The following is a 12,018-nucleotide window of genomic DNA, read 5'->3' as shown; positions in this document are numbered from 1 at the left end:
AGCATTTTTCTTCAGATGAAACGCGAAGTGGACGGAAAATCGAATATGCTCTTTTGTTATTGCCATCGTGAACACTACTGATTTTTGAGGATATGTGCATCAAACGCCAAACCGTATGGCATTTTAGAAGGCCAAATGTTAACGCTTTAAAACCGCAAAAGGGCGGGAAGATATATAAAATTTAAATTGTTATTTCGGTTGTATGAAATCTAAAGCTCAGAACTTTTTTGTACACCTAATATATTATAGGAAAGTATATGTATATTATAATATATATATTACTCCTTTTCTAATATTAAAGTATCCACATTAATACGTATCTATGAGGTGGAGTCTAGAGAACGACAAAAAATTTTGAAATTGAGACCTTAATTACCATTTCTTAATCCAATATGGCGTTCTAAAGCTGTCACGTCGTGACAACATTTACTTCATATAAAAATTATGCAATCTGTACTTATGAAATATAGTAGTTCACAAACTCGTAATTTATAGTGTACTGAAAAAACAGTATGAAGTTCTTTAAATTGGACTTACAGACATCTGATTAAAACGTAATTGTTATACGAAAATTTATGTGTAGGTATGTGTGACGTGCGTGAGTGAGATATTGGGCGAGTTCAAGACGGCAAAGCGGCTAGGCATGCTTGCCGTAGCGAATGAGCATGATTGGTTCTTACCTGTGGATCCAACCAATCATGTTTAATTGCTCGGCGAACAGACCTAGCCACTTTGTCGACTTGAACGCGCCTATTGGTGTGGTAATGTGTCAATGACACGTAAATCGTTTGTGTGTAAGTGCTATTTTCAATATATGAAAATCACAGAAATTAATCGTCTTTAGGATCCTCTTAAGAGACATTCTTAAAACGTAGGACATATCCTCTGCGTCGTCTTTAGAATATCCTTTAAGGGGATGCTAAAGTCGTCCTACTTTATCATCATTTCCATTCGGTGAAAAATCTCCGAATTGGATTTACGGATTGCAAAATTATAATTACAGAATTAAAGGACGCACAAACAGGACCTCAGCTGCACTGGATTTCATGAGAAAATCGAAAAAAAGTTAAAAAATTCACTTACTTTTGGCTCGTACAGCTGTCACCTCAGGTATATTTGCTTAATATAAGAGTTTTATAGTCCATATCTTGAAAATAAGCGTGCAGTTGAGGTCACATTATTGAAACGAGCGATACCGAATTTGTAGAACTAAGATTGAACTAAGATAGAAGTAAGATTGAAAGTCTAAAAGAAAAATATTTTCATCGAATGAAAAATACATGTATACGGATGTTTTGTGAAGACTAGGAATGTCAACAGAGTAGAAATTTCGTGTAGTAGTAGTTACGCGGTCTTGTGATAGATGACTGATGTTAGGCTGGAATCAGACTACGCATTGAATATTGAGATTGAAGATTGAAAGATTGAAATTTGACCAATCAAAACAATAGGAGCTAAAATTCCTTTGTCCTCACTGGTCAAATTTTAATCTTCAATCTTCAATCTCAATCTTCAATGCATAGTCTGATTCCGGCCTTAGATGCTGACAAGAAGACTAGAACTAAGGAGGATTAACTCGTGTGATGGGGGTGAGTCAAAAAACGTCCGCAGCTATTCACACGATGTGCAGCGGCACTGCGCATTGTGTGAAAGTTCGATATAAGAGCGACAAAGTGACGATTATAGAACGATAGAGCGACAACTATATAGAACGACAGAGAGGACTAATGAAGCGCAAGAGTGGGGGAAGTTATCCGTCGCCACTTTTTGCCTCACCCCCACTACCGCTATTGGCACCGAGTTGACCCTCCTTAGTTCTAGTCTTCTTGGATGCTGACATATGTTAGATAAGGATAGATATATGTGTTTGAGTGAGACAGAACGATATATAACATAATATAAGAAATGAATCAAAGATGTCACTATTATCGAATTTGGAATTAAAAAAGTCTGTACTATCAACCTCAATCAAGTTCAGTTTAGGATCCCCTTAAAGATCTATGCAGGAAAGCATAGAAAAGGGGACTATCGATTATAATAATCGGTAAGGGTGATGGAGAGCCCTCTATAGATTGATCTGCCGTATTTGCTTACTTAAAAATCTACTTTCTTACTTCAGAGGCTGTGTTCCAAAATTATACTATAGCTAGTTTAATTCTATGACAAAAACGGAATAATCTGCATTAAAAAAACATTATTTCTATATATCTATACCGCATAATTAATAAATAATAGCTAAATAAATTGGATATTACGTTACAATTAAATAGATAATAAAAAAATTTAATTATACATCCGTAGAAATGTATGAAAATTATTAAAAGTACATATTCGGACGGAAAGGCGAGAGAATCGAGTTTCTCAGTTTCTCGACGTTAGAAACTTCGTACAAATCTGCAGAATATTATTAGGAGTACACGTTAGCGAGAAAGTTATCGGAGGTATTCCGAGCGACGGCGCCTCCCCACTTTGCCGCCGCGTAGCGTCGCGGTCATTGGTCAATGGGCGGGGGCTTCTTGCCGCGTGTAAGAGCGAACCTGCTAGCGTTCTCATTGGTTTACGCCTATTCTTGTACATGAGGTGGGGGGCATAATAAGTGGGGTTTCGTCGCTACGACTTGGCGACCTCCTCGCTCAACATGCCTTTCTAGTATCGGCGCGATTTTCGAGCTTCTAACGAAACGCGCTGGTCAGTTCACGTTGCCACTTACTTCCTCTTCGTCTAATATACTTTTCTAGTTACTTTGACTTGTTTTCTGATCATTATTGAGGCTCATTTCGACCTTCGCTCGTCGAAATAAAATCTTCTTACAACTACCTAACTATGGCTTTTTAATAAATTTTTGGGGCATCTTAAATGACGCATATTTCAATCGCGTCGCGTTATATATCTATTATCTAATTATACATACCTATAATACATATATATACTTTCAATATTGTAATTAGATTTTAATTTGTATTTTTTAATAACTGCGCAAATAGAACAGCAACAAGATAGCCGAGATTATTTTCTGTAACACATTTGTGTTTCAGAAATTTACTGTTTGATTATTTAAAATTTTTGATCATTTCTCTATTATTCGTATAAAAAATTTTTATGAGAAACGTAAATTTATTTACAAGAACTTCCTTTTACAAATATGTAGAGGAAGGTCATCGATACCGACATACCACTTTGTTTTTAGACAATATTTCTTAAACAAAAGGTAAAAATACAACTTCACAAACATAAATACAAACTAAAAAGTGTCTTCTATCAGATAGTATAAGCAGTTTTTATAATACTGTTTGCAATTTTGCAATAATTAAGTTTTTCGTAAGTTATGTAAAAATGAGCGTCTGACAAAATGGACTCCAAAACTGGCATAGTAGACAATAATGCCAACATTCCTATTATAAATAAAGATATATCCTATTCCGTAAAGAAAACTAATTTATGAAACCATAAACATTTAAAATGACATAATATTATCAATAATACAGTCACTATTATTTTAATTGCGCAATTTGCAAAAGAATACCGTAAGAATTTTCTTCTCGGATTCATAGAATTTATTTTTAGCTGATTTGGTATAGAAATAAGCCACAAATATATGAATTATGAATTTGTACTTCTTTAATTAGTTAAATAGATCACGTTTTTATTAGTATTAATAAGATGCAAAAGTTAGTTTCTAAGAAATAAAGGGATGTCGCGTTAAGAGACCTATGTCAGTATCGGTGACCTTCCTCTAATTCTTTATTTCATTATTATTAATAAAATCATTTTTCATAAAAAGCGTATGTAATAGTAGATATTAAATTTTAGTTAAATATTATTATGTTTATGCAATAATCTTTTACTTCTTGTCCTAAAGCTCTATACATATATGATTTGTACATTCACCGAGTAAAAGTCCTTTATTTTACTCGTTTATGAATTATTTGATTTTTTAAAAGTTTGTTGATGAACAACAAATTAATACTTGCGCGTAATGCCACAGTTAAACTATTATTATTATTAATATATAAATATCTCGTGAATCATGTATGTACATAATATAAAACAGAATCGATGACCGAAATGGACTATAAAGTATTATCTGCCGAAAATATCCTCATTTGTACGTAATTTAACGTACATGTTTTATGCACATATATATAGTGGCATCAGACAGATGCCATTTAAAATGCAAGTCCACTCAGGCTTTTCTTTGTCTAGGGAGTGAGAACACCGCCACTACATATTGGTAGCTTAGAGTAGTCCTGCAAAAGAGGATGGACGTCTTTCTCGCCTACACGCTTATAGCAAAGACCCGTCGGGTATCGAGAACGCATTTGCATTGGATCGGATCGTGTCTTTGCCTAGTAACTGTGCGATGCATCCGGTCCTTGCACTCCGCAAACGTCAGTGCTCGCTGAGAATGTCGCGATACGCGCATTAACACCTAAAAAACAGAAATACGTCACATAGAATTACAATATGCGTGTTCTTTAGTTTAGAAAATAATTTTTACTAGATGTAAAATTATAGTATCTACTTTATAATTTTTATTACGCCAAATTTAAATATTTCTTTTAAAAAAGTAAAGTGTATATAATATTATATAGAATACATATATGCATGTATATTTTATGGAAGAACATTTATTTTATATACGTAATTTTATATCAAGTTTAAATGCAATTCTAAAAAAGATGTGTACAATGCAACGCGAGTTGCCTACGCATTCGACAAAAGCGGGCAACGAGGTGAATGTCGCGGTAAATTAAAGCACATTAACGATGCACAAATGCGCTAGTTGGAATTTTTTCAATGCACTGATAGGCGTATTTAAAATATCCACGATAATCCTTTTTTATTTCAAATATTGCAAATATTCTATTGTAATGTAAAATAGTAATATCATGTATAAAAGAAAAATTTATATGATATTATTTATCTGTTTTTCGTAGTCTGAAATTTTTGAAAGGAAATATTGCTCATGTAATAGAGAATTCTATATACATATACGTACTTATGCGACGCGATAGCGCAGTCATAATTTCTTTAAATAGATCGTGGTTGCACCGGTTTATCCTTCGCATTAATGACGCTCGACAACTTGTTTGAAATTTTTAAGCGACTTTAACCGACGAGACCATTTAATTACCGTGAAAAATAATCACCGTTTTACATGTTATACTCATGCCAAATAGCAAGTGTTTCAGTCTGTATCGCGATTCGTGATTGTAATTCCGAGAGATGCGACGCGATTATATTTTTTTATGTTAATAAAAAAAACTCGAACTATTAAGAAAGCATGAGTCGGAAGAGTTTACAGAATTGTGATTCGCGTAAATTATTCTCAGAGTATCAACGTTTTGAAGGAATCACAACATACACACATTTGCATTTTAGTATAAAACGCGATTGAGCTACGCAGACATTCCAATCCCACGCAAATTGCTATTTCTCTCTAAGTCTGAACATAAAACATTAAGTATTCGCCAGAACACCAAACGTGGTAACAGCTTAAATGTTCAAATCGGTATATACAATTACTTTTCACAATATCCTTCCAAAAATGTCCTTGGCGATTGTATATTATTTAAGAGTCGCGATACCTTTTGTATCAAATATTTTCAATTTATAATAGACATATCACATTTAAATATTCATGCGCCATCATCGCTTAAAATTGTGTCCAATATAATCAAATATTTCTAATGGATATGAAAGACTTTCTGAAGGTAAAATAAAGGATAGATAACATGTAAAAATTTAAATAAAAATATAAACTTAGATCTTTTTTTTCTTGACAAATTCAATATTACATAAACTAGCTACTACTCATTCCTTGAATTTTATGTTTAATCTTTCATGCTTACTTTTCAACATTTTTTTAAAACTGTCACTGCAGTTTTTAATTATAAGTTCAGGGAATTACAATAATCACAACTCATTAAATTTTATCATATAAAGAATTTTATTTCGAATTTTGTCACATATCGTAAAAAGAGATTTTTTTCTAAGAGAAATATTCTGAACATCTTAAAGCTCTGCTCGTTAATTAACTGAAAAACGAAGATTATATTTTTACATATACTTTTACATATACATCATATATTCAAGCCTAAGTATTTATGTAGCGTTAGTACTTATAGTTCAGTCTGCGGCATACTTGCACAATTTACAATCTCTGTATAGTCCGTATCCCTCGAGCGGTGTGAAATGATCGATTGGGTTTGCGCAAGCATCGAATAAATTCGACGTGTGATTTACAGGGTTAGGTATTCCAGGGAACACAAAGCCTATGACTTAACCCATTACTGTGGTATGGGACGTAGGCGTCGAATGGAGATTCGAGGTGCGAGACGTTTACATTTACACATTGTGGAGAGATACAAAAGAATGTTAATGCGAGTGTGATACCGCTATATACGCGCTATTTATAAATGATCGGCCTCGTGACAAGTATATATAATTTTTAAATGAGTACTTATGTTATTTTCATTCTTTGTTCATTCTTCATATCGATCGAACATTATTTTCTCACAGGAAATCTAGTTACCTTATTATTAATACCTGATTCACATTGGGAAATGGATGCGATTCCGGTAACATTGGCACTGCGATGTAATGATTATTTTTAAGTATTTCTTTCGCAGGAAGAAGCGATGCAAAAATTTTAGCCCAATGACTTTAAGTTTTTTTAAACTATAAATACTATAATTGTTATGTATCTTAAAATAATGAAGAAAAAAACATAAAATTTCAAGAAAAATAAAATTTTTGGAATTAAAAATTGAAGCTAATTAACTATAAAAGTAAATTAGAATTAAATGATTTAATTGAAAATTTTAATGATTTAATACGTAATTTTTGCTTATAAATTATAAACTGTTATGAATGCTGTTTATTTTTAATCTACAATTATATAACGTTTTTTTTATCGTGAATCGTTATAGCATAAAAAAGTATAATACATGCGCGTACGTCTTTGTCTATATTCAATCTTTTATAAATATTATTTTTATTCTATTTTGTCATGGTACAAATCAATCAAATCATCATTGGAGATCTCTAAAGTGACCAATTAAAGATAATGTCATCCATTTATTTCACAAATCAAATTTTTTTATTCCGCCCTTTTTATTATATTAATAAGAAAATAGATTGGAAATAAAATGTGTTTCTTAATTGGGAAGTATACATATATAAGTATTTATTTGAAAAAAGAAAAATCATGATGTATGAAACGTATATTTCATAGATATAATCATATAAAGACATCACGGAAAGATACGGAAATTATTTTTCTGTTGAGCGACGATCTTATAAACTGAACGTCATCGTTGGCGGGTTTACGGATTTCGTACAAAAGGATCTCCCCAACATTATTATTCTCCTTCACCTCGTTCTCGTGGAAGGAAGGAGATACATGTCTCCGTTTACGCTCTGGCAGGAAATCTAATGCGGCTGAAACGCAATACTGCAATACACGCGCGCACGCGATACCGCCAGGTTCATTTCCACTACCACGCGATCGTTACGTATTTCTCGGTTCTCTTTTCGCATTATCTGGAGGGCCTCCCATGTCGCAAATACAGCCATAATACATGGGACTATATAGCTTTGTTGCATGAGCACGTGCTTACGCGCAAGCTGCTCGAAACGAGTCGTAATTTATGGCAAACATTGTATGTAGACGCAAACTGTGTTGTATCGCGTAAAAAAATTAATAATAGATTATAAAGAATGTTAAATGCAAATAGATAAAGTAAATAAAAAAACTATTAATATGCATATATATGTATATATGTTGAACAAATTTTAATAAACCATCTATTTGAATAGTGCCAAAATCAAATATTTGTTAAACATAAAGATTCACTTATTTGGTACAAAAAAAACATTAATTCAATCATTCAACAATCATTTCTTTTTATTAAGTAAATATTTATTTATTGTAAATAAATGTTTAATTGGCACTATTTAAATAAATATTTATTTAAATTTAGAAGCTATTTTTCTCAGCGTAATATATGTATATGCATATATAAATAAAAGAGAAAGCTATGCAAGAATAACTGACAATTTTTGTACATAAAGAAATAGTTTTTGTTTTATATGTGCGAGCGTACACGTACACGCGTATATATAATGTTTGAGAAAAGCAGTCTTTAGTAAAATTTTTCTTTTCGACATATGTAGCCTTTTTTATGTCAAGTTCTTACAAATATGTTTTCGTCGCTTTCTCTCGATCCTCTTAAGCGTGTCAAATCTTCGAATAAACGGGTGAAACGGGCTTTTCGCCCACGCACCACGTTCTAAACCGATATGCCGTTCCAGACGCGTCGTTCGCGACGTACTCCTTTTCCTTGCGTCGTACAAGAAGGATTCGTAATTCTGTCTGCATCCGGCGGTCACTTCAATAGCGACCTTTTTGCGGGCACATAACTCGAGAGGAAAAAGCAATCCAGCGCGACGAAAAGAAAAAGGATGCGAAAGGAGCACCCGGTGTATTGGAGTGCAACAGGTGTGACTCGGGTATCTTGCACTTATATGCGAATAATCTGGCTCGCTCGCGCTGTCTGGTAAATGCATGTGCCTCTGCAACGTATGTTGGCACGAGGAACGGTAAGGGATGGGGAAAGGAGGGAGAGGAGTAGTGGTAAACGATATGAATTATGACCTTGCGTGTTATTTCATTATATACATAGTGTTCAGCAATCGGACCGTATAACTGCATGAATTTTCATACATTTCTCATCGTGGAGATATTCGCATTTAATATTTGCAAAAATTCTTCTCGATCTTTACAATCTCGCATCTCGACATAACAAACGTTTTTAGTTTAACTCTTTCATTGATATGAGCTACAAATATTTTTATAACGGTATTTTTATAACGTATTTTTATAACGTATTTTTATAACGGTAAAATACTATAGCTATTTAATATTTTCATAACCGAAATTAGTTTTTTTAATCTTATAAAGGTTTTAGTATATAGATAGCACGTATATTTCGATGTGTATTTAATAACTTCTCGGAAAACTATCATATCGATTATCCGTGCTTCATTCTTCAGTCAAGCATGCAGTCCTTTCTAAGCAAGAATTCGCTAGAGCGTCCGCTATTTTCATAATTTTCTCTCGAAATCTTCCATGAGTATAAAACCTGCTATACAGAGTTTAGAACTTGCTCCATCATCAGAAGTTACATTCAAGTTTCGAGGACGATCGTGGAGAGCCCGCACTTCTAGCAAACGCTCATTTTATCATTCCATTGCATCTCTTACAGCGAGAGGATGGGACAGACGCATAAGAAGAGAGGAAGGGGAGGGCAAGCCGAAGTCGCCGGTTGCAGACGATTTTTCGCGACCCTTTAATCGAGACGAAGGAATTGCGTACACGACACAGTGTGCGTAATGAGTAATGACATCTGGTCGGCAAAGGGCGGGGCCAACAGGTCTCACACGATCTCGTCCGTATAGTTACACAGATGCACAGCTGCATGCGCGCGGCCTGATCACGGATCATCGACTCATTTCTGCACGCTTAAGTATGCACCCGATTTAATTAAACTGATTGCCGTCGATTTTCGTCATATGAGCAATTTGTTATTATTGTTGTAATTGTATATGTGTACACACACACACACACACACACATATATATATATATTATATATATATATATATAATTTATAGGATATACGTCAAGTATCTTAGTCATTGTGACATCGACCGTCGTTCATAACTTATAGTCACTCTCTATATATTGAAATACAAGTTCGAATAATTTTATTGGTCTATTCTAAGCAGAATCGTAAGACTCATAACATGTTCTCGTAAATCTTGTAAGAACTTATGATTAGTATTTTAATTTTATACGTATGTATCGTAAGACGTATACGATTATTCGTAAATATCTACGATTTTTTATAAATTTTATAGCAAGAAGCTGTCTGTAAAAATATTGTATAAAGGTATAAGCACTTAAAAAAAAATTCTTACTAGTCTTACAAGAATATGTTACGAGCCTTATAATTCTGCTTAGAATTCAGGCATTAATTTGCGCTGAAAAGCAAACATGTATTCTTTTCTCAAGAGAGTAGGAATGTCACCCTGTAGAAGAACAAGTGCAGCGTGTCGTTCATTACGCAACGATATAGAGACGGAAATGGGGAGGCGGTGCACAATAAAATTATAAATTCACTTCGTCGGTTAACAGCGGCATATCGCATTTACGATACACTCGCGTTACGGCATCCGCCAAATATAGAATAAACATATCTTGCGATCATAACAGCGAGCGAACGAACGAGCGCGCTGTGAGTTTTGTCGCTGACGTCTGAATCGTAATTGCACACGAAATATTACAACGTACGCTCGGGCAAGAGTGCGCCTTTTAGGAGGACGATAAACTGAGAACGTTTAGAACGTCTACGTTGTCTGCTTACAGAAATGAGATCGTCGTATAACGGTTTAATATATGCGCCGATGTATGTAAACTCGGCAACGGAGCGATCAAATTTGTTTTCGTGATTTGAGAACTACTGATTGCTATCACGTGTTTGCAATCCACGTGCACGAAGAATTACAAGTTTAGAGATATTGATATCGAAAATTATATACAAATATATTTATCAATTTAGAAAGTATTCATGAATATCAAACGAATGATCAATATATCTAATAATTTCTAATAAAAGTTAAGAAAAGACTTTATGATAACGAGATTTTACACAAAAAAAGTATACCCATATATAAGACACACATATTATATCAAAGCTCTTACTTTAAAATAATTAATCTATAAATAATTTTATTTAGTATCTATTCAATATTCTCTATTTCATATTTTGTGTCAAATATAGGAAAAAAATATCGAATATTAATAAACGTCTCTATCAGAAATTACGCGCTCGTGCTAAAAAAATAACTGTCATCTTATTGCAGATTTTGCAACAAATAAAAGCAACACAACCGTAAAGTTGAAAGTAATAGAAATGCAATATCGCACAAGTGATATCGAATGTTTTATTGTTTCATTCGACGGAATAGATTACGTCGATACTTGGTGTGGTAGTTTTGCAGAAACCCCCGGGGTTTATACATGAGTCGAACAACAGTTCTAATGTTTCTCGCGCAGACGAGACAAATCCACGCTTCGGTTGTGGCCTTCTTTGGTGCGACGACGTGGGCGCATTTACCTCGCACGGAATTGCAGTCCGCGCTTACTCTATCTTAAGTCGCGAAACGCTATCGCGAACCATCTGGTTTATGTAATTACGTACACGTCAACGCATCTCCGACCGATGTAACGCAACCGGAAATGCTGTGAAGGTTTTACACATCCGGCAATTCGTAACGAGAACTGTCGCTTTCCAGAAAATTATTCGAGATGTAGTTCTCCATAGATTTGTGACATACATGCTAAGAAAATATTACAAGAATAACTACAAATATTATAGATAGAATTTCTTAAAATAATAACCGAGATAAAATCTTAATTTTTTGTTTGCAAATATCATGTAAATATTTTCTTAAGCTTCAGTGAAAATTTTTAATTGATTAAAAATGACAGGATTTCACTACAGATCAGTGAACGTTTCACTTATCTTCAACAAGCACTTACATTTTGCTTTTCCATCTTATATCTGACTGATTATTACCAGTAAATAAGATTTCTCTGTAAGATTTCACTATGAAATCAATAGTAATCATATGTATTTGCAAGATGTGTCTGTTGAAATTGCTTATTTTTTGGACTACTGATTTTTTATGAAGAGACTTCTACATCTGTATAATAAATCCAGCATAATTAATCAGTTATCAATCTTCAAATCTATTATAATATACTATCGCAAAAAATTTGCTATCGTAAAAAAACTATCTCTACTACATTCAGTGTGAAATTCTACTATATTCAATGTGAAAGTGACCAACTTTGTTATTATAAATAATTATCTAATATTACAGTCAAACCTGTTTTGTCGATAAAATAGAAAAATCTCGTTGAATAAAGTTGTTCTGTGATAACATAACA

Source organism: Mycetomoellerius zeteki, unplaced genomic scaffold (genome assembly GCF_001594055.1).
Source record: "Mycetomoellerius zeteki isolate Tzet28-1 unplaced genomic scaffold, Tzet1.0 scaffold223, whole genome shotgun sequence".
Lineage (NCBI taxonomy): Eukaryota > Metazoa > Arthropoda > Insecta > Hymenoptera > Formicidae > Mycetomoellerius > Mycetomoellerius zeteki.
The sequence above is the reverse complement of the archived record's forward strand: the minus strand, read 5'-3'. Positions refer to the sequence as shown.